Source organism: Castor canadensis, chromosome 4 (genome assembly GCF_047511655.1).
Source record: "Castor canadensis chromosome 4, mCasCan1.hap1v2, whole genome shotgun sequence".
NCBI classification, from domain to species: domain Eukaryota; kingdom Metazoa; phylum Chordata; class Mammalia; order Rodentia; family Castoridae; genus Castor; species Castor canadensis.
Window position 1 is genome coordinate 113,008,646 of NC_133389.1, and position 27,188 is coordinate 113,035,833.

Genomic DNA, 27,188 nt, shown 5'->3' on the forward strand with positions numbered 1-27,188 from the left:
TCAATAAAGGTCTAGATCTATGGAGGAAGTCTGAAAACTTTTGAAAAATCTGTGCAATAATTGTGATAACAATATTATACTATGAAATAACGTACTTGTATGTAAAAGTCACCTTTAATGTTATAACTTTTAAAAATAAGTGTGTTAATGAATTGGGCATAAAATCTAAAATGTTTAATTATACAATACTGCATAATCATTTTTTAAAATTAAAAATATAAATAAGCACAAAGAAAAAATTGAATTAGTGTATCCTCAAATCCTACCCCACCAGAGATACTTTTTCATTTTTCTGAAACATTAGCAGAGCTCACTGTCAGAGGGACTGAAGTTTGAAGGATCTTTGCTTCATCCACTCACTCACTCCTAACTTCACATTAGAGTACTCAAGCTGTTTGCAATCATGAGTGAGCAAGGCCTCCTGCATGGGTGGCCCCAGCACCACACACACACAGTAAAAAATTAAATAAGTAAAAATTAAACAAGTAAAATCAAAGTAAAAAGCCAAGTGCGATCCAAATCTGGAACAATTAATTAATTATACTTAAATATTGGTTAAATTAGAGTTAATTGTTTTCTTTTAAATCAAATAGAAGACAGGAGATCCACAGAAATGTCAAAAATTAAATTTTTTTAATGCTTTCTTTAAAACTGGCTTTTGGGAAAGAACATTGTACCTTGTAATATAAAAGCCTCAGCTCAAATCCTGGCCTACTTGGGCTTGCTGAGAAACCTCCAAGTCACTCAACCATTGCAGGCTCAAATTGTCATGTTTCTAACATGAAAGATGGACTTGGACATCTCCAAGGAGTCTTTCAGCTCTAGAATATTAGACCATATGTGACAATCCTGTCAAAATATCACCATCAGTCCCCAAACCTTTTCTGAAGGATGGCTTCTTACATTTTTTTAAATCCATGATTATCACTATTTTGTTGGTTAGTTGTGTGTCTTGCCCCTTTACAATTGAAGGTATATGGGGCAAACATTTTGTCAATTTTGTATTCATTTTATCTTTGAGAATAATGGCTGGCATGTAGGAAACATTAAAACGTTTGCTAATGAACAACTGAGGGAGTGGATACATTCATGCTAAGAAAAAACATACATTTTATACTTTAGAAAGAGTGAAAGGGGTTATAAAAATCATCATCTCCCATTTCATTTTCTTGGAGGGGTGAGTGTTATGTAGAAAGAGAATATAAACTCTGCTTTTGTGTTGCTTTTTCACAATTATAGAAGATAATAACTCAAATGTGACCAGCAGTAACATTAGGTTTAGCTTTAGAGAGGATTTCTCTGTAAAAGGTCAATAGAATTATATGGTGAGCAATACCAACATCATGTTCTAACTAATTAAGCTCCCAGGCTTAAATTATTAGCTTTTAATATTTAGAAACAAGCATGTGTCAAAATAATTCTATTGATTTTCAAAGAACTGAAAATCAAATGGCTATATAATAAAGTCATCAAATAAGCTCTTATGAACATTTAATTACTCTGGAAAGGTTACATTAAGAATGAGTCATATAAGTTTAAAGTTTAAAGAAACTAATTTTATAAGATTATCCTGTAATTGAATTTGATGTCATCTGCCTGATTCAGAAGCACATACACTAAAATTGAATTTGATGTCATATAGTATGAAAGTATGATAAAATGATAAAATGAGGAGTTAACTCATGAAGATGTAACAGGGAGGGTATCAGTTTTAGAGTTTTGTAGATCCTGGGTCTGCTATGATTTGGAGAAATTTACTTAATTCCTTTGGACCTCAATCTTTTTTGTTAATGGAATTTGCTATTGGCATATAGCAATGCTGCTGATTTTTGTAGGTTGATTTTCTATCATGCAACTTTAATAAGTTCATTTATAGCTGTAATAGTTTCTTTGTAGGGTCTTTGGGGTTTCATGTCATCTGAAAATAGTGATATCTTGACTTCCTCTTTCCAATTTGGAAACCTTTGATTTCTTTTTCTTGAATAATTGCTCTGACTAGGATTTGTAGGACTTTGTTGAATGGAAGGAGTGAAAAGACAAAATCTTTTTCTTATTCCAAACCTTAGAGAGAAATCTTTCAGCTTTTTCTCTTTCCATGTGTTATTAGCTGTTGGCTTATTATGTATTGACATTATTATGTTGAGGTATCTAATTTGTTCTGTTTTAATCATGAAGGAATGTTTAATTTTATCAAATGTTTTCTGCATCTGTTGAGCTGATCGTATGGGTTTTGTCCTTCATTCTGCAGATGTTGTGTATAACATTTATTATTGTACATATGTTGAACTATCCTTGCATCCCTGGGATGATTCCCACTTGAATATGGTGAATAATCTTCCTAATACATTTATGGTTTCAATTTGCTAGTTTTTTTTTTTTTTTTAATCTGCTTAGTGATATTGGTTGGTAGCTTTCTTTTTTGTTGTATCCTTACCTGGTTTTGGTATCAATGTAATTCTGGCCTCTTAAAATGAGTTTGGAAGAATTCCTTCCTAATTTTTCAATTAGTTCTCCTTTAAATGTTTGGTATAACTCAATAGCAACACCAGCTATTCCTGGGCATTTATTTATGGGAGTCTGTTTATTATTGACTCAGTCCTATTATTTATTATTGGTTTTCTATTTCATCGTGATTCAATCTTGCTAAAGGTGGGTGTGTCAGAAATCTGTCCACTTACTTTAGGTTATCAAGTTTGTGGTCTTTAGTTAGTTGCTCATAATAGTCTTTTATAATCCCTCTATTTCTGTGGTGTCAATTGTAATGGTTCATTTTTTCTATGATTTTATTTATTTGAGCTTTCTTTATTTTTATAGTTAGTTTGGCTAAGGGTTTGTTAACTTTGTTTATCTTTTCTGAAAAACAGCTTCTTTATTTCATTGATTTTGGTGGGGGGGCTCTATTTAGTCTCTATTTCTGCTTTGAGCATTGAGCTTGCTAGGCAAGTGCTCCACCACTTGAGCCACCACCCCCACCCAGCCCATTTTGTTTTGGTCTTTTTTTCTGTATTTATTTTTTATACCTCAATCTCCTTCCTTCACCCTTCCCCCTCTTACTAGTACCCCCCCCCACACACACATACACTGTACCTATTTTACAGTCCTGGTTTTTGTAAAAATATGGAACACTTCACTAATTTTCATGTCATTCTTGTGCAGGGGCCATGCTAATCTTCTCCGTATTGTTGCAATTTTTTAGTATATGTACTGCTGAGCAAGCACTGTTTTAGGTCATTTTTGAGATGATAAGGGCTCAAGTTCATGCCCAGGTGGGCCAGGACTGTAATCCTCCTACTTGTGATAGGTGCACACCATCACACTCAGGTTTTTATTACTTGAGATGAGGTCTTGCAAATGTTTTTGCTCAGGCTGGCAAGATCCATGATCCTCCTGATCTCTGCCTCCCAAGTAGATAGGATTATAGGCATGAGCCACTGTTCCAGGCTCTGCTCAGATGTTTAATATTTCTTTCTTTCTACTAAAACTAAGCTTGGATTTTATGGTTTTTCTAGTTAATTAAGGTACAGTGAGGTTATTTGCAATCTTCTGGTTTTTGATGCAGGTGTTGATTGCTATATACTTTCTTCTTGATACTGCTTTTGCTATAGTCCATAAATTTTGTTATGTTTTCCCATTTTCATATATTTCAAGAAATTTAAGAATTTTAAAATTTAAGAAATTTTTAAAATTTCCTCCAACTTTCTGGGGTAATATGTCAGATTAGAAGCTTCCTCTATATGATTCTGTGAATAAGAAGAGTTACAGTAACAAAGGAGAGACTACATACCAAAGAGAGAAAAAAGAGGAAGAGCATCAGGATTCATGAAAGAGATGACAGAACAGCTAAAAAGTGTGTGGATAAACAGAAAGGCTATGCAGAGAAAAGTAGGAAATAATAGCCTGCAGCTCCAACCCCAGCTTCCTCGGGGTGTGGGGAATAGGTTAACCAGGAGGGTATCTGGGCCATAAGCACAAGGTAAGTGAGGCAGCCAAGGAGACAACAGATTGGCAGACCTAGCCTCGGGATAAACCTATAGTCCTGAAAGCCTTACATCCTGTGTGTGTGTGTGTGTGGTGAATTTGGTGTGACAGTGATTCCTCCTGCATGGCAGGCCAGCTTTGGAGAAGAAATCCATTGCACTGCTCCCCATATCTTGGAGTGCTATAGCCAGGTGTTATCTTGAGAGGGGGCCTATTGTTTGAGACTGAGCTACTATGGGGACCTGCAAACAAGGAACATCACAAGCCACAGTGCCTGAGTGGGAGATAGCAATGAGAGGCAATTGTGGAGAAGGGGAGAGTTGGACATAGGTCTGCTAAGAAGTTTAAGGAGCAGGAAACTCAGGCTGTGAAGGATGTGGTGGTTGGTGGCCCCACCCTATGCAGCTAGGAGTGAGTTATGGCCTGAAGATTACTACAGAGACTAAAATCTCAGGCCCTTGGCCAGTGAACCGCTTGACTTTTGGAGCTGTCTCCCTGGCATGTTTGGTTTGCTGCCAGGTGGGACTAAGAGCTCTGAGCCAAGGCCATGAGGATCACTGGATTTCCCCAGCCTCCTCCCTCCTGTAGGGTGATTTACTGCTGGACAGGGTCTGAAAGCAGTGAAACTAGCAGGCAGAGTTCTGGGTTCACTCAGTTCTGTCGCTCTATTTGTTTCCTCCACTCTCCAACACACTCAGAGGATCCCCCTCTGGGGCCTCTGGAGCAAGTGGGAACCTGCCTGACTCACAGGCCACAAAGCTGGTTGGGGTTCGCAGTGGCTTTCAGTATAGATAGAAGGGAAGCATTTAAAGCAAATGTGCCCTGAAACTAACAGTCAGCATATAACACCAGCCTGATGAGAAGGAACCACAAGGGACTCCATTACCCTCCCACCTAGCAGATTCTAATACAGTGGATTCAAAAGAAGGTGCTCCAATTTTTTGTTATTTTTAAGCTTTTTTCTTTCTTTTGCTATTTTATTTTTACTATATTTTAGAATTGTCTTTATTTTACTTAAAAATTGCTTATGTTCTTATATTTTATTTACCTCATTTTATTTATATTTTTTCATTTTATAACCAGATTTTTTTTATCTTTTGCTCTTTTCCTTTCTTATTTTCTTCTGTTTTTCTTTTTCTTTCATTTAACCTTGCTTTTATCATTTTTCCTTCCTTTAGCTCATTCATTAATATTTATTACTTTTACCTAAAGTGATTTTTAACTTCATAGTTGATTCAACATTATTTTTGTCACTTTTGGTTCTATGGTTATTGATAATGCAGTAGTTGGTTTTTATTGGTTTAATTGTATTTCTCTTGTCTGGGTGTTATTGCTGTTTGGGCAGTTTGTTTTCTTCTAAGCAATACTGACAATTAAGAACTTAAAAGAAGTGTAAGACTGCTAAATAAACCTAAAAGAAATATCTATCTGAACAGATGTACAAATTGTGACACAGGAACCTAAGAAATATTAAAAAGCACAGTAACACTACTTCTCCAAAAATTCATTACTCTTCAATATCTAAATATAAATATATTTAAATGGTTGAAATGCCAGGCAAGAAATTCAAAATCTATTTTTAATAATGATCAGTGACCTCACAGAAGAACCAAATAAACAGATAATGATGTAAAGAAGTCAACTGAAGATCTGAATGAGAAATTTAACAACCTGGATGAGAAATTCAGCAAAGAAATGATAATTGTGAGAAGAATGGAAATGTAAAGCTCAATAAATCAAATGAAACACTCGATAGAAAGATCACCATTAGAGTAGACAAGAAAGACCAGAAAGAATATCAGGGATTAAAAGAAAGGTTGAGGAATTATTACATTCAGATAGCAATAATGAAAAAAATAAGAAATCATGACTGCAACATGCAAGACCCCTGGGCACAATTACGAGATCAAACCTATAAATCTGTGGTGTAGAAGAGGGAACTGAGATATAGACTAAAGGCATAGAAACCTATTAATTGTAATGGGAAAAAAAATCCCAAATCTAAGGAAAGAAATTACTTCCAAGTACAAGAGATATTTAGAATTCAGATAGACATGACCAGAAAAGGACCTCCTATGTCATATTGTAGTTAAAATGCCAAGAGTACAGAACAAGAAAGAATACTAAAAGCTGCAAGAGAGAAGCTCCAGGTTACTTACAAAGTTAAGCCTATAAGAATAACAGCAGAATATCAAAACCCTAACGGCCAGCAGAGCATGGATATATTTCAAGCCCTGACCAAAATGACAACCAAGACAGTTATATCCAGCAAAGTTATCTTTTAAAATAGAAGGAGAAATAAATACCTCCTATGATAAGCATAAACTAAAGCAATTCTTGACCACCAAGCCAGCATTGCAGGAGATACTTAAAGGCATACAACACACAAAAAAGGAAGAAAGACATATCCAAACACAAGAGCTTGGGAAAGAATAAGTGTCACTAAAAGAATAATAAAAAAAAGAATATAACATAATTAACTCACTAAACCAGCAAACTTCTAGGGTGAAATAGGGAAAAGTTAGTACATACATCTCAATAATAACCGTAAGTGCAAACAGACTTAACTCTCTAATTAAAAGATGCAATAAAATAATCAAATTAATAAATAGGCAAATGGGTTGAACACACAGCTCTCAAAAGAAGAACTACAAATAGCCAATAAATACATACATACAAAAAAAAAAAGTTCAACATCCTTAGCCAGTGGGGCAATGCAAACCAAAACTATATTGATATTCCATCTCACCCCAGTCAGAATGGCAATCATGAGGAAAATAAACAACAAATAATGCTCACCAGGATGTGAGGAAAAGAACCCTTATACACTGCTGTTGTTAATGTAAACTACTCCAACCATTATTGAAATCAGTATGAAGATTCCCCAAGAAACTAAACATGGAACTACCATATGCTCCATTTATACCACTCCTGGGTATATAAGTCAGCATACTATAAAGATACTGCACATCCATTTTTATTATGGCATTAGTCACAATGGCCAAGTTATGGAATCAGCCTAGGTTCTTATCAACAGATAAATGGAAAAAGAAAATGTGATATAAGCCAGCCATGTTGGCTCACACCTGTAATCTCAGCTACTCAGTAGGTAGAGATCAGGAAGATCAGTGTTTGCAGCCAGTGGGCAAAAAGTTACTGTGACCCTATTTCAACCAATAGTTGGGCATGATGGCATGCACCTGTCATCTCAGCCTCATGGGAAGCATAAATAGGAGGAAAGGCCCCGAGTTCAACACCTAGTACCATGAAAGGAAGAAGAGAAATAAAAGAAAGATGGGGGGGGAAGGGAGGAAGGAAGGAAAGAAGGAAAGGAAGGAAGAAGGGAGGAAGGAAGGGTACAAAAGAAAGAAAGAAAGAAAGAGGGAGAGAGAGAAGGAGGGAGGGAGAATGTGATATATATTGTACAATGCAGTTCTATTCAGCATTAATGAAAAATGAAATTAGGTCATTTGCAGGAAAAATGGGTGGAACTTGAGATCATATTACATGAAATAGCAAACTCAGACAGAAAAAATATCACATGATGCTGGCAGAGTGGCTCAAGTGGTAGAGTGCCTGACTAGAAAGCATGAGGCTCTGAGTTCAAACCCCAGTACTGGCTGGGAGCCAATGGTTCACACCTATACTACTAGCTACTCAGGAGGCAGAGATCAGGAGGATCAAAGTTCAAAGTCAACCAGGACAAATAGTTCACGAGGCCCTATTCAAAAAAAAACTCACACGAAACAGGGCTGGTGGTAAAGCACCTGCCTAGCAAGAGTAAAGTCCTGAGTTCAAACCCCAGTACCACAAAAAAGTACCACCAAAAAAATATAAAAATAAAATAAACAAATAAAAATGTTGCATGTTTTCTCTCATATGTGAAACTACATTTTTAAAAAGCATGAAAACAAAAGGGAATAGAAAAATGACCAGCAGGAGGGGAAGTGATAATGGAGTGAATATGATCAAATCTGATGTATGAAAATGTCACAACAAAACCCATTATTTGTACAAGTAGTATACACTAATAAAACAAAAATTTATTTTTTTCATGGTCTCATTGATTGCCTAGAATTACATTGTTTAATTTCTATGTATTCGTATAGTTTCCGAAGATTTCTAGTTTTACTGCATTGTAGTCAGAAAAGATACTTGAAAGGATTCTTTTTAAATATGTTGAGACTAGGGCTGAGTCTTTTCATTTGTTAAAAGCGGATCAATAATGTGTGTACACTTGTTTTTCATCTTAGTGATACTCTAAAGCACTAAATATAAAACAAGGGACATACCAAATGCTAAATGGCAGCTAATGACATAAAATTACTTTGAAAATGTAAGGCCATAATGATCAGGAGTATTTGTGTGAAAGAGGATAGTTGTCAGAACTACCTCTTCAAGCTCATTTCCTTCATTAGAATCAGGATACTATTTTCTGCTTTGTGAAAACACACAGTCTGTACAGTTGAAAGGTGAAATGTTTTGAAAGTAGGCCTTTTTATACCTGGAAAGACAAACTGCCAATAGGAATCAGAAGATGAATCTTTTAACCATATTTTAAAAAATAATAATCTTTCCTTACAGTGAGTATAAACTGTTACTCAGAAAATTTGAAATGATAACACACATTAGGAAATAATTCATAGAGTAGTCAACAAATTTTCATTTAAAATCTATTATACTCATGATTCTACTTTTTGAGGTAGTCTTTGAGTACTTCATTTACTTATCCATTCAAAAAATATTTAGGTAGTTCCCAGTGCTGAGGACATGAATCTGATTTCTACAAGGAGACCAAGTAGCAGTGACAATCCGTTTTATGCAATTAGACACAAAGTACCATCTCTTGAAGAAATGACATGAGTTGAAATCTATCAGTAAATAGTAGTTAACCTGTTGAAGGGTATGATTTGAAGGTAGGAAAGGATATTCCAAACAAACAGAATTGCATGTGCCAAGATTCTTTGGCAAGAAAAAAATGGAGTATCTTTCAAGAACTGAAAGTAAGTCAGTATGGCTAGAGGAAGAGTTGGGAGCATTGTGGGAAGAAAGTAGGCAAGAGCCGTAGGCAAGGGCCAAACTATGCAGAGTCTTTTAGGTCTTGTTTAGGATTAGGGTCTTTTTCCTAAAATCAATGGGTCTCTATTGAGCAGATTTAAGGAAGACAGTGACATGCTCAGATGTACATTTTGGAAGACTACTTTAGCCTGGGGTATTGAGTACAGATTTGGGTAGCATTAGAAGGAAAATGCAGAGGCAATTTAAGAGACTATTATAGTGAATCTGGTAAGATATTATATTTAGTTTGGACTATTTCAGTAACAATGGTGAGAAATGAAAGGAATCAAAAGACTTTAAGAGGATTTGCTGATGGGAAAAATTTACAATAGAGCAGGATGAGAGATTGCAGGGGAGAAAGGGAAAGGAAACTCTCTAAGATCTCCCTCTGGTTTCTGACCAGCACAACCAGACAGGGTAGAAATACAATTTATTGAAATATGAGACACTGGAAGAGGACCAGATTTGGGGTACAGGTGTCAAGGTAGGTGAAAAGGTCACAATTATTCCATTAACTTGATTTTGAGTTGCCTTAAAGATACCTAAGGAGGAAAGAGCACTCAGAGAATGCAGGTCTAGTCTGGGGATATAAGTCTGAAGGTCATTGCTGATTTTAACAAGTGAGATTTCTCAAGGAGAGAAAATGAGATAAAGAGAAAAGGTACCTAGGACTAACCCTTGAAAATTTTCAAAATGTAATGACCAGATAAAGGTTGATAAAGTGAGAGGAAGGGGGAAATTAGGTTAGTCTGGTATTCTAGAACCAGTGGAAGAGTATTTTGAAAAAGGAGCCAAGAATATCTAATACAGAAACATATATACACACAAAAAAAATGTAAACTGTTGTAATATTTTTCTGAGGGATTAAGGTAATAAAAACAATATTAAGAATACAAACTAGATTTCTGCTTCTAGGCATAATGGAATATCAAGAACCAGGCTTACCCTTCCACTATAAACTACTAGAAAACTGGACAAAATATACTGAAACTCATGTTTTCTCTTGGGGAACCAAGGGAACATGTCTGTGATCACTGAAGAAAAAGAAACAACTGGGTGTGACCAATGATTGCCAGGGATTTCTATCTGGAGATATATTCTAGATCATGCAACAAATGGGTAGTTCTCAGTAGTTCTCAAATATAAGCTTAAAATATAAAATGACAAAAAGTAAACTACACAAACCTATTATAAACAACTTATGACAAGAAATTCAACATCATAGAATGTAAAAATTCCTAGATGATACAAATTATCCAGTGATTCTATATGAACAGAAAATCTAAGAAACCTTTTAGCTGCTAAATTAATTATTAAAAACCTGAAAGGGAAAATTTCAGGCCCAGATTATTTCACTGGTAAATTCTATCTATCTTTTAAGGAATAAGAATAATATCAAACCTGCTAGGCGCTGGTGGCTCACACCTATAATACTAGCTTCTCAGAAGGCAGAGATCAGGAGGCTCAAGGTTGGAAGTCAGCCCAGGCAAATAGTTCCTAAGACCCTATCTTGAAAACACGCATCACAAAAAAGGGCTGGTGGAGTGGCTCAAGGTGAAGGCCCTGAGTGTTTATCCCACAAATAAAAAATAACGGTTTAACAGTTGAACATCAATCATTTAGTCACCTTCTACAGTGCTTAGGAGTACAGACTTGAACTAGATTTTCTGGGTTCAAATCCCAGCTCTGCCACTTAGTAGCAATTACTAAGTAGTAGCACGTAATTTTGGACAAGTTAATATATTTTTATGTTTTGGCTGTTTGGACAAGTTAATATATTTTTATGTTTTGGCTGTTCAGTAGCCTATTAAAAACAAACACAAGGGCTGGTAGAGAGGCTCACGTGGTAGCATATCAGCCTAACAAGTATGAGGCCCACCATTAGATCCCCTGTACAGCCAAAAAAATAAAAATAGGAAAATAAATAAATAAAACAAACACAGCAAACTTAATGAGAATTACCCCCTATTTGGGCAGTGTGAACAGACCAATGATTTCATGGCAAGAGAACTCAAAATTAAATTAGAATATAAAAATCCCACAAAATAATGGGCTTCATTGTGACATTTTCATCCACGCATATACTGTACTTTGATCATATTTATTTTCCTCTTGCCATTTCTTTTCTCACTTCCCACTTAAGGCAAAATCTTGAAGTAGTATAATAATCCTGGGGCAAATGTCCTATGTTTTACTAAACCAGGGAGACTTTGAAGATCTCTTTTAGATCTTTGGAAAATGGGATTTTTCATTTCTAGAGCTGCCAATTCATCAAAGTGAACTATGCAAACCTAAATGAATAAGCAAGAAACGAGAGTAAGAGATCTTCAGAATTAGCTGTATTAATAACATTTCTTAAGTATCTTAAGAAAAAACTTTCATGTAAATCATAAATATCTAATTAAAAAGTTATAAAATAAGTGCAGAATACAATTGTTTTATCCATTCTGAGAAGTCTTATTTCTTACAGTATATGTGATTTTTTTCCTCATATATTTATATTTGAAATAAAAATATGCTGAAGATGTTTTCTGAAAGACCAAATTCTTTTTGCTGAATGACATCCTATGGTTCAGAAATTCTATTTTTTACTTGCATTAATACATTTTTAACTTCAAAGTATTTAAAATCTGAACAATAATTACCTTATTGTTTAGTAGCATGATTTCTTTCTATCTTAGAAATGTCTGAGGGAAAGTAAAACACCATTTGACTTATCCAGATTTAATATCTTCCAAGTACATCAGGCATGTGAAGTATTATGATTTCATAAATATTAAAGAATTTTGGCCTACCAGTGAGAATCATTTCATGTGCCCTATTTTTACATGACATATTTGTGATGCTCACTCTTTAGAACATTAGGTATAAAGGTACTAATCAAAATGGATAAGATCCCTTCCTTTAAAAACCTAGATACTTAAATATCAAAGTAAAAAGCATACTTTGCACCCAACTTAGTATCTTGCTATTCAATTTGGCTGACTTTTCCTTATGAAAAGAATTGCTACATCTTAAAAACTTGCTTCAATAATGAAAAAGAGTCCTGCTATCAAAAATTAAGAGTTGTTAAAGGCAGTATAGAAAATAAATAACTGGCTTCTGTTCACCAGGGGCTAAATATATTTTGTAGTTTGAAAGAGTTGAGAACATATTGCTTTCTTTGAATTGTTAATGAAGATATACTTTCATCCATTAACTTTCTTTACTAAGAATAATTTTTCTATTGCTGTTTTCAACTGCAATAATACATACATAGGCTGTCCAATGGACAATTCCTGGGCCTTTTTCTTTAATGTCTTGGAGTACAATAATTATGGTATGCCAGTCCAGAAGCATGGTAGGAAAAAAAAAAAAACATGTTTCAAACAGAAAAATTAGAGAAAAATTTTTTGGAGACAGTTGTCCCTTCATATTACCTGAAAGAAATGTCACCCACAAATCATGCTAGTTTTTCTCTTCATCATGTTTCTTGTTTTGTTTTAGCAGTACTGGAATTTGAACTCAGGGCTTCAAGCTTGCTTGGCAGGTGGTCTACCACTTGAGCCACATTCCAGACCCTCTTCATCATATTTTTTCCCAAGATGTATATCCCAGGATAATAACCTGGAGGGAAGTAGCACAAAGTAGGGCATAGGATGCTGTTTCAAAAGGGCCAAAACTGTAAGAACACCCCACTCACTCATCCGGTGCTATTCCCTTTCTTCAGCTTTCTCCTCTTTTCCAGCCTGTGCTGAAGTGATGATTATCTTACGAGGGTCTACAGTATTTGCTATGTACCAGACACTATCCTAAGAGTTTTACCTATTTTGACTTATTTAATCCTTATGATCTTGTTTAGATAATACTGTTGCTCTCATTTTGCAGGTGAGGAAACTGAGGTCCAAGATATACAGCTTCTGAAGGCAGAGACCATATGCAAACCCAGGCAGTCTGGCTCCAGAGTCCTCACCCTCAGTGAAGGGACACAGGTGGTGGTTCCCAAACAGGTATATTAGTAGACCTCTGCTCAGAGGTTTTTAGTAAACAGCTGCTTTCTTGTTAAGGTAAGGCCCTGGAGGCAGGAAAAGTAAGGCAAGATATAAATAGGAGTGAAGGGGAAAGGCATCTCTTGGACAAAGAAAAGGAGTGAAAGAAGAAGTTTCTACAAAGATAATTTACAGAAAAATGGAAAACAAAGAAGGTAGTGAAAGTAGACTTAAGGGCTATGCAGCAAAGTGATAAACATGTTTAGAGGATTTCCTTGAAAAGAAAACAGAACCTAAAATTTAGGGTGAGATCATGCAGTATTTCATTTTATACACCAATTATCCTAGGCCCAGAAATTATTTTAGTCTGACTGATCCATTTAAACATCAGTAAACACAGGGTAAGAGAGATTAAATGCTTTGTCTAAGACGAGAAAGTGCAGTAGGCTAGGCAAGGCTACAGCCCAGACCTCCTAACTTTGAGCTCATTGTTCTTCCACAAACTCTATGAAGCACAGGAATGGTGCTTGGTAGGTTACAATTCAAATTTTCAAGCACATAAAAAACAATTACCCACATTGAAGACTAAATATACCTCAAGCGGTTGCGGTTTTGTTTTGTTTGTGGTGCTGGGGATTGAACCCAGGGCCTCATATTTGCTAAGCAAGCAATCTACCACTTGAGCTACTCAGCCCTGTCACCTCCTTAATACACAAATAATAACGTACAGAAGTGGAGTGGGCACTATCTTCTCGCTCCCTCCCTTGTTAGAGCGAGCGTTCTCTCTTGATCCTGGTTATTACCGAACCTAACTGGGCTTAACTGGGGGCAACTGGAGATTCAGAAGAGACACAGGATAGATACACAAAGTGGGGTCAGGTGTGTTGGGTGCTAAGGTGGAGATGCCCAACTCTCATTGCTTCTTTTCGCTATCTTTAAGGCCTTACTCCTTTGCAGTTCTTTAAAACCTTGCTTCTAAAGTCTTCTTTTAAACCTTGCTTAAAACCTCTTTTCTGAGACTCCCACTGTCCCATGTTTTCTCTTAGCTTATCTTTAGCCTAATTGCTCTTAAAGTCTTTTGCCCCCAGGCTTGCAGCTTTTCCTTAGCATTCTCTAGCTTTCTTAAAGCCTGGATGCTCAGACTTGCGAAGTCTCCATCCTCTATCCTGCACTGTCCCATGTTCTCTTTGGCTTTTCTTTAGCTTCTAAAGCCTATGTTAAAGTTCTTTCTTTAGCTTTCTTTTTCTAAAGCCTATGTTAAAGTTCTTGCTGCAGACTTTCTATCAATCCCTGTTTAGCCATTCTTTTCCCTTCAACAATTTCCCTTTAGCAATTTTTTTCCCTTCGGTAATTCTTATTCCTTCCAAAAGCTTCTCACACCAAAAACCCCAAAGTAAAAGCCAAAAGCCAAAGCCCAAAAAAACCTCCCAAAGCAAAATCCAAAGGCAAAAAAGCAAAAAGCCTCAAGCCCTTATAAAAACAGCAGCAAACAGGGTGGAGCAGAGGCTCTTGGAGAGGGGCGGTGACATTGTAACAGGAGAAACCTGTGTTCCTGTTTCTCTGAATACAAGCTTAGAAGACGCAGCTGCTCTGCTTTTTTCTCTTTGTAGCCAGGGCTGTGCCTAGCTCTGCCTACAGGTAAAAGCAATTAAGCCACATCTTGCCTTGCTTACATCCAGTTCTCATAGGCATTTCATAATCAGCTCTCCACAGAGAAGCAGTGTAGATAGTCCTTACAAATGGAAGGAGATTTATTGGTATAATTGCATGATTGTTTTATAATTCTTATAAAATTTCCAAAATTAACATTATTTGCGTATTAGAAATTTAGTAACATGCCTACACACAACAAACACAGTGAAATCACTAAATCTACTCATTTCTATACTTTCAAGGAGTTCAATAGGTTGGATGGAGACAGTCTTAAGCTGGGAGTTACCTGTTCATTTTCAATGCTAATCTATAATTTCTAAAGTTTATTCTAGCCCTGAAATTCTACAATTTTAGAAATCTGATAATTGAAAAAAATGGATTTAAATATTAAATTGAATTATATTTGTCTAAAGAGATTATGCTAAATACCTAATCTAAGAATATGCAAAAACTGTTTCTGACTACTTCTAAAAGGGAGATTTATAATAAATTGGTAAAGTGCTTATGATTAAGTTATCTATGGTATTTCAAATTATGTTAATAAAATTTTTTTACCGAATGTGAGCAAACAGAAGGAAGAAAGAAAAAAGGGAGATTTGAAGTAAAGTAGCCTTTTCTGAGATAAACTCAGAAGTATAGTAGCATACCCATACCAAAAAGTCCAGAAGTTTACATAGTTTACATTTTTAAAGTTAATAATTAATGATCATAGAAGTAGAGAAGTACATAAAGCTTCCTTTTCATGGATGTGGGGCAGACCACATAGTAAATCATTGAAAACTCTGAACTTTAAAATCAGGATTTCAATTAACCATAAAATGCATTAATTTTGTGTGGGTAGATTATTTTCCTTTTGCCACATTCTCTACATGATAGCAATTTCCTTGTCCTCCTTTCCTCTGTATTTTTGTCACTTATGTCTCACTTGTACAATGTGTGTATGTGTACAGAGAGGACTACTCACAATGGCACTGGAGGCACCCTTGATTACTGTCAGGTAGGGTTTTAGCTTTGGTTGGCCTCTCTGGTGGTGTTGGAGTTTCCATTATAATTGTACAATTAAATTTTTTTTTTTTTGAAAAATGTATGGCATTGTGCAAACCACCACCATCCAGTTTAAGGCCATTTCCATCACTAGAAAACATTTGGTCATAATGTTTTCAATCAATTTTTGCCTTCAATTCTCCCCTCCCAGCCCTGCCAAAAAAAAACTAAAAAGAAATAAGCATAAATTTTAGGACTAACTTTTTGAAACTTCTTTTTCATTTATCTAAATGATTATCATTATAACAATACTACATTATTAGAACTAATATACTAAGTTTTGAAATTATTGTAATTACTGTTCTTTCTGCAAAATTGTTTTTGGTATTTTTGTTCCTATGTGTTTCCATTTTAAGATCACCTTATCAATTTCTACAAAAATAGTTGCTGGGATTTTTAATAGGGATCACATTGAGTCTATAGATCAAAGTTCTTGCACTTGTTTTTGAAAAATTCCTTCCTAAGCCTTATATTTTTCATTGCTCTTATGAGGGGAATTTTGTTAAGTTCATATTCTAATTGCTCGTTGCTTGCATTTGAAGTGCAATTGATTTTCATATATTGATCTTGTATTTTGTGACCTTGTTAAATTCATCCATGAGTTCTAGTGTGTGTGTGTGTGTGTTCTTTAGGATTCCATATGTGTAAGATAATGTCATGTGTGAAAAAAGGCAGCGTTAGTTTTTCCTTTCCAATGTATACACCTTTAATGTTTTTTCCTCCTTTCCTAACTCTACTGGCTAGAACTTTCAGTATAATGTTGAACAGAATTGGTGAGCATGCCTGGGCACAGTGGCTCACACATGTAATCCCAGCTAATTGGGAGGTGGAAATCAGGAAGAATATGACTCAAGGCTAGGGTGTTGGGGTGGGTAGCACAGTTAGAGATACCCTATTTCTAAAAGCAAGTTGGATGTGGTGGTACACGTCTATCATCCTGGCTACATGGCAAGTGCTAAGTAGGAGGATCCATGTCCAGGCCGCCCCTGGCAGGAAGCACTAGACCCTATCTGAAAAATAAATAAAGTGAAAAGAATTGAGGTATGGCTCAAGTGGTACAGTGCTTGCCTAGCATGTGCAAGGCCCTGAATTTAAACCTCAGTACCAAATTTTTTAAAAAAGAAAAAGAAACGTGAGCATGGATATCCTTATTTGATTTTCCTTTTCAGTTATTAAGCAAGGTGGTAGGTATGGCCATCAACTTTACTCTCTATCTTAGAAGGATGACATTATTAGGTCTTTCATCATAAATTTGTAGTAAGCTGTTTTTTTCTTGCATGCACTTTATCATATTGAGGATGTTCCCTGCTATTGCTAGTTTCTTGAGCATTTTTACCATGAATGGATGTTGGATCTTTTTTATTTCAAGAATTTGTCATATTTTAGAAAAATATTGCATTTCCTGACTTCTGGTTCCTGACAGTACAATGCACTTAGCAAGTGCTGTTGACATGTTCTCCTAGTCCAACCTCAGAGGTGCACAAAGCTGTGACCAGTCACATGGAAGCACTCTGAGGTCAACATCAGCTAACCTGATGTGCAAAAGAAATGGTAGCTTTTGCATAGGATTTATTTCTTCTCCACTTATGCTCTAAGAAGTATTCACTTGAGTGAAATAGATTGAGAGCTCTGGAATTAAAAAAAAATTATAATAGGGCTTTATTTTTTGGATCATTTATTTGAGAAAAAAAACTTTGAATCTAGCATTTTATAACAGTGATTTAGTGTTTACTAATCATTTGTGATCATTTAGTGTTTAGTGATCATTTGATGTCCCAGATGTGTTGGTCAGTTTTCCATTACTACAATGAATACCTGAGGTGATCAGCTTAAAAGTAGCAAAAGTTTGTTTTGTCTCATGGTTTCAGTCCATAGTTGATTGGTCCTATGGAAAGGCAGCATGTCACAGTGAAGAGTATCATGTCCTCATGGTGGCCAGGAAGCTAAGACAGGAAGAGGAAGAGACTGGAATTCCACAGCCCACTTCAAGGCATGGCCCCAAAGACCTAAGGCCTCCCACTTGGTCCCGCCTCTTAATGTTTGCACACCTCCAAGTAGTGCCACTACTGGAACAAGCTTTTAACATGTGGGCCTTCACGGGACATTCCAAATGATAGCAAGCTGCTTTCCAAATGGAGATTGTTGATTTGCCTGGTGGTTTGGACCTGTCTGACAGCATTCTTTTGCTTTGGGCCATCTCAGTTCTGTAATTAGCAACTTCCTACATAGGTTCATTTAAGAAGACTGTCATCTTCATTTTTGAAGTATAGTGTTAGTAGATACAGAATCCTTGATTCACATGTTTTTTTTTTTTCATTTAGAATTTCCAACATGTCTTTCTGTCACCCTATAATCCTTGATTCCTAATGAGAAGTTAGCCACAATTTTATTGTGGCTCTCATAAGGAGGATTGTGGTTTGAGACTAGCCCAGGGAAATAGTTCATGAGACCCCATCTCCAAAATAACCAGAGCAAAATGAATTGGAGGTTTTGCTCAAATAGTAAAGTACTGCTTTGCAATGTGTAACTTTTAAATTGCATGTCACTCTGAATAGCATGATAAAATCTCATACCATCCTGTTCCAAAATGAAACAGATGATCTTCCTTCTGATATATCATCAGAACATTAGTAGTATATATGATATACAACTTCTATATCATTCACCTTGCTTCATCTTATCATGTAAGCATTGTCTCATATTATATGATCACAAGAAGGTGAATTCAGTACATTGAAGTATTTTGAGAAAGAGAAATCATGTTCATACAACTTTTATTATAGTATATTATAATTGTTTTATTATGAGTCATTGTTATCAATCACTTACTATGTCTTATTGATAACAAACTTTATCATATGTTTATTTATATTGGAAAAACAGCATATATAGCAGTCTCTCCTATGTTGAGTTTTAGGCCTTGGAACAAATTCCCCATGGAAAAGGAGGGACTGTTGTACTTTTAAAAAGAGAAATTATGCTTGGCTTTTAGACAGAAAGGGGAGAGGAAAAAGGTCTTTTTGTCTATCTGCTGTTTCTCAATTGTCTTCAGCTCAAAATAATCCTTATGTCAAAGTGTCATATTTTGAGATAGGAACTTGTGCTCCCCCACTTCAACATAAACCCAGAAAACATCAGGACCAAGGCTGCCCACTTATTCTCTCAATTCCTAATTGCCAGAAAGAGAATCTGATTGGTACCATTATAGGTCATGGGTGAACAGCTAACCAATGGAATGACTGCATTTCAGTAAGTTTCCCAAGGTTGATGCTATGACCAGGATACATGGTCATGAGGCATGCAGGGCTGACTCCTAGGGCTGTGGATATATGCACTAGGAAACAGGTCTGTTCACTCTGTTACACATACCAGTTGTCTATTATGCATACCAAAAGTTTTATGGCTTTCTGATCTTATGAAATTGTTAAATTCTAGATATCCAACTGTGTTCCAAGAGACAGAGCAACTTAGATGCTTCATATGAAAAAAAAAAATTAAGTAACCCTTATTTAAAGTACTTGGCAAAGCTGAGTTTTAATTACTTTACCCAGTATACAGTTTTACAGCCTTAGCTGTGACACTGCCACAGCACAAGCAGCCAGTCCTTTCACAGACTCCCTCAATGTCCCAACCTGCAAGTGTTAACATTTGAGGCCTTCCTCTCTTTGGAGGCTACATGGCAAAAACCTCTACTCTGCTCTTCCATAGCTGACCTTATTTTTCCACACTGAACATCTAATACCATCTTTCCCTAATTACCTCCTAATATTACTGATGCTGATTTTTCATTGTTGGAAGTCAAATTCTTCCAAGAATGGAAAAAAAGGATTAATGAATATTAATTTTTCTTAGAGTGGGTGGCACTTCAGTAGTGTAAGACACTGTGAGAGACACAGTCATGGCCATGACATGGATCCAATCCCCCTGGGGAGAAGATTCACACACAACTACCCCAGGAGGCAGAGGATGTAAAGTCCCACATATACACTAAGGCAGAAATCATTTTCTCTAGAGGGGGAGAGCCAGGAAACTGGGCTGTCTTTAAGGTAGAGTGCAGGGGAATGTATTTGCATATTCAGAGAGTGGGGCACAGCCAACCCTGAAACCACCAGAGAGCAACTATTGTTAAGCACTAGGGACCCTGCAGGCCCAGTTTACTCTGCCACTCTTTCCTCCATTGGCCACTTGCCTCTGTCTTAACACCCCTACTTAAAATAATGTAAAAAAACAGTCTCAGGGTTTTTGGGTTTTTTTTTGAGTTTCTTCTTCACTGCTCCCACTTCTCCCATAGATATCCAAAGTGTAAGAAAGATGCTTTTCCTGCTTCCTCCTATTGCTTGTTTTCGCTGGGTTTTGTTTTGTTTTGTTTTGTTTTTTTGTGGTACTGGGGTTTGACTAGGGTTTGAATTCAGAGCCTACACTTTGAGCCACTCCACCAGTCCTTTTTTGTGATGGGCTTTTAAGATAGGTCTCTTGAACTATTTGCCCAGGCTGCTTTGAGCCTCAATCCTCTTGATTTCTACCTCCTGAGTAGCTAGGATTACAGGTGTGAGCCGATGGTGCCCAGCTTCTGGTATATTTTTAAAAAGGAATTTGTCACTAACTATTTATGAACTGATTTGAAAATAACAAACACTGGAAAGCTACAAAATTTTCCTAATCTTTGAAAGGTTCAGTTTGACTGATTTCTGACTGGGAATTAAAGAGTTCTTTGGATTTCTGCTGTTTACTTTTATTCTTGAGGTGGAGTTACTCAACCCCTTCAGTCATGAGTGGAGGCCCCCTCTTTCTACCACTACTTCCCAGAATGTAGAGACACCAGGTGCTATCTTTAGTAGCAGGTTTAAAGCTTCCTTTGCTCCAACAGATAATTTGCATTTCTGTGGACCCTCAGGCTGAGTAACAATGCTTTCCACCCTCTACTGGAAACCTGAAATTGGGGCAGTGCAACTTGCAAGCAAAGGACATTTTTGCATAAGAGAAGTTAACTGGAAAACTGAGCCATGATTTTTGAAGAGAGAGATTACATTCTTCATAATCATTTCAGTTGCACTCAAGGGCCAAGACACCAGAGGGGAAAAAGTGGATACCTCAAGAAATACCCTTGGTACTGTTTCTTGGTGAAAGGAAAGGACAGTGGGTGTGGAGATGAAGACAGGATAAATGGAAAGCGGTTTTATAAAAGGTCAGATATTTGAAAGGTTTAAGAAAAAAAAAATCTTTGGAGGAGAGGAGGATATTAAAGATAATCCAAGAGAGAAATTAAAATTAATAGAGAAATATCATTGTGGAGACAGAATTACCCATGTTTAGTAGTGTAAGTGGTGCTTAAACAGCTTTTGCTGAAAAGCACTCACTCCTTTTTAGGGTTCATGAATTAACTAAAAGCAGGAGAAAATCTTGGCATCTATACTTCCATTTTGTTCCTATCGTCCTTTGCTCTGAGCCATTCTCTCCTGTAACCACCTTGGAAGCCAAGAAGGACAGAAATGATTCATAACATCTTTATGACAAGGGACTGAACCTACCTGTAAGAAACAGCAGAGCTTTGCAGGACAGATCACACCCCATATGAGAACAACTACCTATATTGATGAGGCTGCACCCTGCAGAACTAATCATGTCTTGAGAACCAGATTGCTCCCATCAAGTACTGACAAGGATAACAACTTCTCAGGACTGAACCCTCCAATTACAGGACTGAGATAATGAACATGACCAACCAGGCTATACCTGTGATTGGGACTGATCAATTATGCATACCTTTTGCTCCCTGCTCTATTTTTTCTTTTCTTTCTTTTTTTTTTTTAATCTATTTAAAGGTAAAACTCATGTCTGTACCCTGAAGATGGCTGAAGGTAGGCTGAATGCTTACTTTGCTTCTTCCCACAGTGTGTTCAGTTTCATGTAATAAATCTTTCTCTGCCCCTCACCATCTCTCTTTATTTGGCAAATAGTGGCAAGTGACCAGAACTGACATGTGGAATATCAGGAGTTTGGGCTTTGGGTCCAAAACTCTGACGTCAGTAGAACAGCTGGAGTATGAGCTTAGAAGAAAGAAGAGACTGACACTCCTCAGTAAGAACTGAAGGAGGTGGAGATGCATGAACATTGAGACTGAAGTTTAAGAAAGAAAATTTGAGGAACCTCATGTTAGATTCCCTCAGTTGAGCATGAGGGAGGATTATTCGCAGAATTCAAGGAAGCCCAAGTACAGCTGGGACTTCAGGAGAGCAGAAATGGAATAGATTTGGGGAGAAGAACCCTGAATATCCCAGAGTAAGTGTTCCACATAATCACTCTCCTGATGATGAAAGGAATTTGGTAAATCAGAGAAGACCCAAGCAAGTCTGAATAGCATCAGTTTCTAGTGGAATGAAGTTTAGGTTATTCAGTGATGCTTAGTAGTGTAGAAGCAACTTCAAAAGAAACCCTTTCAATAAACATCACAAGACAAAATTAGGTTGTAATTTTAGGGGACAAGCATTATTCATGTTTGAATTTAGTAATTTAATTACTGATATGAAAATGACATAAAATTACATGCAACATTATAAACATGAAATATAGAATATCAAAATATTAACCAAACATGTGTTCTGAGAAAAACAATAAAAGGAAAAAATTATAGTGAAAAATCAACTAGCTCTTTTTTTGCTTTCCATGCTAGTCCAAGGCAGGAAAAAGGAAATGCCCACTTTTTTTCTTTCAATTAGACAAATTTTCCATTCATTCAATATTACTGAAAAAATTCTAAAACCACATTATTGGTATCTTGACAGTACATTAAAAATGTCTTAGCCTTGTGCCAGTAGCTCATGCCTGTAATCCTAGCTACTCAGGAGGATCACAGTTCAAAGCCAGCCTGGGCAAATAGTTCTTGAGACCTATCTCGAAAATACTCAATGGAAGAGCACCTAGCAAGTATGAAGCCCGGAGTTCAAACCCCAGTATTGCCTAAAAAAGGCTTTTTCATAAAATTTTGCATTTTACTTTTTCTATTCTCCTGTAAAAAACATACATTGGAAAAAAGCCTGAAAAAGTCAAAAGCAGCTTATTTACACAATGGCAAAGCATGAGATATCACTTCCTGGTCCTTGATGGTCCCTTCTTAATTCTGAAAATGTTTGGGGAGCACACTCACATGTTCAGCTGTTTTGTTCCACAGTCCAACCTTGCACAGCATTGTCGACTAAATTCAAATTTTACTACAAAATGTGTGGTGACATTTTTCCAAGCAAGTTACTATATAAACATTTCTTTTCTTAGGTTACCTTTTTTTTTGTAATCTTCAGTTCAATAAGCTATAAACCAATAGCAAAGCATATCATCCAACTTAAAATTCAGTAGAGTAGTTAAGACATATGTAGCTTGCACACACATTAATCTGCTTCCCTCAACAGAATATTTGTAATTTCCAAAATCCTATCAGTTTTTTCACACAATATGGTCCTGCTAATTTGAGGGGCAGTAACGTAAACATAGTTTGTTTTTTTCTAACTAAAGAGGTTAGTGTAAAAATAGCAAAATCATCAAAAGGAACATAAGAGTATCAATGGCTGTATGCTTGAGCAACATCATGTTTTAAAAGGTTAATATATTCATGAAGCCCCACTTTAATAGGTGGTATCTGAATATGAAAGTCATTGATCAAAATTAATTAGTATTGACAAACTAGCACATAGTGAGTGACTTTAAATGAAAGTAGAGGACACATTATTCAAGATCAAGTTTTCCATTTCAGTACTGATTCCATGCCTCAGTCCATTCCTTTATCAAATTTAGAGACAACCTGGAAAGTAGTCAGAAAACAAAATCCATCAACTGTAATCTATTTCTTTTCTTCTCTATAAAATCATCCAGCAGAAGGAATGAAGAATTGACTCAGTTACCTGTATGCTTCTCCAGACTGTAACCTCTTAAGGGCAAGTTCATACTGCAGAATGCACACACAGGGCTGTTTAAGAAATACCCACCAATGGTGGAAATAAGAGGTTTGCTTTGGGAAGCAGGGTCCACACTATGTTATGGGTTGATCTTTTGGCATCTATCATATAATCCATCAGTCTGTTTCCTTAACAAAATACCATGCAAAGGATTATAGGTTTGATGATCCAAAAATCCGAGGCAAGATATGCCTCAGGGAAGGGGTTGTGGTTGGGAAGAACAAGCATAAATATAATTTAAGTGGCTCAGGGATGTCAGAAGGAAGCAGCAATTTAATGGATGGCGTGCAAACTCACCTGGAGAAGGAGAAGCTGCACAGATGTCAAAGGTCAAAAGATACAAACTCACGGAATCCCCAGATGCAGGAAAAGTGAAACGCCCACTCCTGGGCTTTCACTATCAAGGCTAAATCTAGGGGTTCAGCTGATGCTGCTTTTGACGCCAGGGAGAAACCATGCACCGTTGGACTGATAATAAGAAAAAGCAAAACCTGCCCTAGATTTCACAGCCAGAGCTGAAGAATCCCCGACAACTTCTTTCCCCCACCCCCTCCAGCGCCTGAGGCCGGAGACACCCTCTCCTTCACTCCACACCTTCACCAGGCCCTCCTGCTCTTAACAGCATCGGTCTCTATGGCGACCTGAGACCGCGGTTCTCATTGGTCCGTTCAATATGAGGGCCGGGCCAATGGGGAGGGCCAGCCTTCTCCTTCCGACCAATGGGGCTGGCGGGAAGCTTGTCGGGGGACGGCGGCGTGCTGACGTTCCCGGGAGCCTGGGGCTGGCCGGGCAGGCGGGCTGGCGGCTGGGCGGGTGGCGGCGGCGGCCTCTGGGCAGTAGAGGGGGCTCCGGGGCTGAGTCCTCATCGACGCCGGCCGCGGAGGCGGCACCATGGGCACGGGGTAGAGGGGCAAGTTGGCCACGGCCACCACCGGGGTGGTGGGAGAGCCTCTTCGGGGGAGGGGGCGGGTGGGGGAGGGAGGGGTGGGCAGCGGCACTTTTTTAATTTTTTCGGGTGCCGCAGCGGCTATCCCTCGGCGCGGACGTCCCTGATGTCTGGAGCGACGACGGCCGCTGCCTAACCTGGAAAGTAAGTGTAAGGGTTCGCGGGAGGGCGCGGAGACTCCTGCGCCCGTGACCCCCGGCCCTCGCGCCGGAGCCGGGACCTACGGGCGGAGGGGACGGGAACCTCCCGTTACTCTGTCCCCACCGCCTCGCGGCCGCCTGGGCTTTCCTGCCCCGCCTCGTGTTCGTGCCCGCACTCGCCTGCTTGCTCCCCTCCCCCCCCCTCCGGCAGGCGCACAAGTTTCACCCTCCATTTGCTTTTCCCAGCGATTACTCTTCGGGTCGCCGGTTTGCGTTGCGCACGACCCCTCCCCACGTTGGGCTTTTCGGATCCAGAGCTCCTGTTCCCTAACTTAAGCCCAGTGCGGAGCTCTCCTGGACGATGACCCCCCATTCCCGCCCGCCGCCCCGCGCCCCCAACACCCTGGGGCGCCCGCCTTCCTTAGTCCTTGGAGCCGTCTGTCCGTCCCTGCTGCCCCAGAACCAGCGTCCTGGCCCTCTACTCTTTCTTTCACCGCCCTACTGACCGCACAGTCTTGCGTTTGCCTCTGGGCCCTTCACTCCCGCGGGTCCTGCCCACCCCTGTACGGCCAGCGCGCCCCTCTCTCTTCGCGGCGTATCCTCACGCTCCACCCTCCTGATTCCCCAGCATCAAGTCTCCACGCTGCCCTCCTGCGTGCGCCTCCGCTTCCTCCTCTCGCTGCCAGGAGTTGAAGCTGCAGCAAGCTCTTGGCGGATCGGCTGTCCCTGTCCGCCGCTTGCGCTGCCCAGCCCTCCCTCCTTTTCCCTACCGGGGAAGCGAGGGGCGAGCGGTGGGGCCGGGATTTGGTTGAGTGTTGACTGAGTGCGACAAATCGTGAGCGCGGGCTGTAGAGGCGCCGCGGCGGCCGTGGCCGCTCGGGGCGCAGCAATAGTCAGGTGTGTGTGTCCTGGGGGGAACGCAGGCTGCCAGTTCCCTGGCTGGCGACAGATTGTGCAGGAATGCGAGGAATGCACCAGGGGCAGAGTCCTCACGGCCCGCCGCGGCTGCACTAGCGCCTTCCGGGCCCAGTTCTCGCCGCGCAGCCGGAGGTCACCGGAGCATCTTCGGAGCTGGTGAGCCTTGTTCCACTCCTCTCCTCCCATCGCTTCTCTCCTCTCCATGCGGCAGAGGGCGGCGGAGGGGAACCGCGGTAGTTTCTTTGAGCTTCAGCTAAGCTTTAGTCTGGGTTTTTGCTGCATTGGTTTCCAGAACCGTGAATTTGGGGCCGAGTGCTGTGTAGCCAGGGTTATTGATCATTGCACAAGGCTTTGTGCAAGTTTGGTTTGCAAGGTTTGGATAGCACTTGGTTTTTACTAGGGCTTTCTGAAAACCTGCAGAAACAGGGAACCCACGATTCCTAAGAGTAATGAGCTTGCAGCCAACATATTTTAGCTCTATCAAAAAAAAAAAAAAAAAAAAAAAAGCCTGTTAGTGCTCATGGACCAGGATGTACTGCAAAGGAGACCTTGAATGCATCACTTTGCTGTCATAAGAATTGTAATTTTACCCCTCTAGTCATACTGGGCAGTGTTTAGACTTGGTATAATACATAATGAATAGAAACAGAGAAGCAGTGTTTGGTCAGCGATGGGACAGATAGAACTGTCTGGTACTGTTAAATTCGGGGTGTGTCAGTTATCATTGGAAGTAACACGGGGACACCACAGTCATGTATATTTCAAGATGTAATTTGTTAATGGACATTCCAGTTCTTTCTCTTTGTTACTGAGTTTGACTTAAAAACAAAATCCCAAACACCCTGCAACTTTTAAAGATTGGTAAATATTTATGTAGGAAATCAACAATGGTTAAGTGTGCATTTTTTGTCAAATATTATTTTTCGATACAGAAAAGTAAAATTTTGACAGAAAATGCTTCTCTAACATTGGGCTTAATTTTCTTTTTTAAGGGAAATTAGCACATTTCTCTTTCTGAATGGAGTATATTGCTATAGAAGTACCTTCATATCTGGTGCCTATGAAACATGAAAAGTGTTTCTAAACGTTGAAAAGCATACTATGTGTACTTTTATTTGACAGTTTGCTTTTGGGGTTGCATTTACTATAAAACTTCTGCACCTGATTATTTTGTATCGGATTCAGCAAAATAATTGTCTAATCAATCTTCCAACCCCTATTTGTGTGGAGCAAGGCATTGAAAAGCTTAAGACGAGAGCCTTTTAGTTAAGGACCCAAGGGAAGGAAATGAAAGTTTGTGTTTTGGTTGCTACATTGTTTTTCAGGTATGTGCATAATCAGTGAACCTTCTAATTTAGAGGTTTAATTTGTGTACAGTAGCGCTGTAGAGGATATTGGGAGGTGTTTTTAAATGCCAGCAGGCAACTTTTATTATGTAACAATATCATATTACAGCAGAGTTTACCTCTTGCTTATTTGATTGGATGTCCAGATTAGAAGGTAAAAGCAGAAACAGGCTAGGGGGAGGAGATGTAGC

The 27,188-nt window shown here is 38.4% G+C and overlaps 2 protein-coding genes and 1 non-coding gene across 14 annotated transcripts in view; 1 reads left to right on the forward strand and 2 right to left on the reverse strand.

Moving 5' to 3' along the window:
- The window catches only part of Ccdc148 (coiled-coil domain containing 148), a 297,747-nt gene extending 273,359 nt beyond the window's left edge, over positions 1 to 24,388 (reverse strand). Inside the window, exon 1 of one of the 3 annotated variants that reach the window (XM_074070859.1) lies at positions 23,945 to 24,388. The gene's annotated coding sequence lies outside the window, so the exon portion shown is untranslated. The remainder of the gene's footprint in view (positions 1 to 23,944) is intronic. The other 2 variants (XM_074070858.1, XM_074070862.1) reach the window with 2 other exon arrangements.
- LOC141422800 (U6 spliceosomal RNA) lies at positions 3,112 to 3,219 on the reverse strand. Its single transcript, XR_012447524.1, has one exon. It is a non-coding gene; the product is annotated as a U6 spliceosomal RNA (small nuclear RNA).
- Positions 24,389 to 24,609: 221 nt separating the features above from the next.
- Positions 24,610 to 27,188, forward strand: part of Pkp4 (plakophilin 4) — a 243,636-nt gene continuing 241,057 nt past the window's right edge. For 3 of the 10 annotated variants that reach the window (XM_074070848.1, XM_074070847.1, XM_074070852.1), the window contains exon 1: positions 24,644 to 24,737. The gene's annotated coding sequence lies outside the window, so the exon portion shown is untranslated. Of the gene's footprint in view, positions 24,738 to 25,676; positions 25,808 to 27,188 lie in introns of those variants that run through there. The other 7 variants (XM_074070841.1, XM_074070846.1, XM_074070843.1 and 4 more) reach the window with 4 other exon arrangements.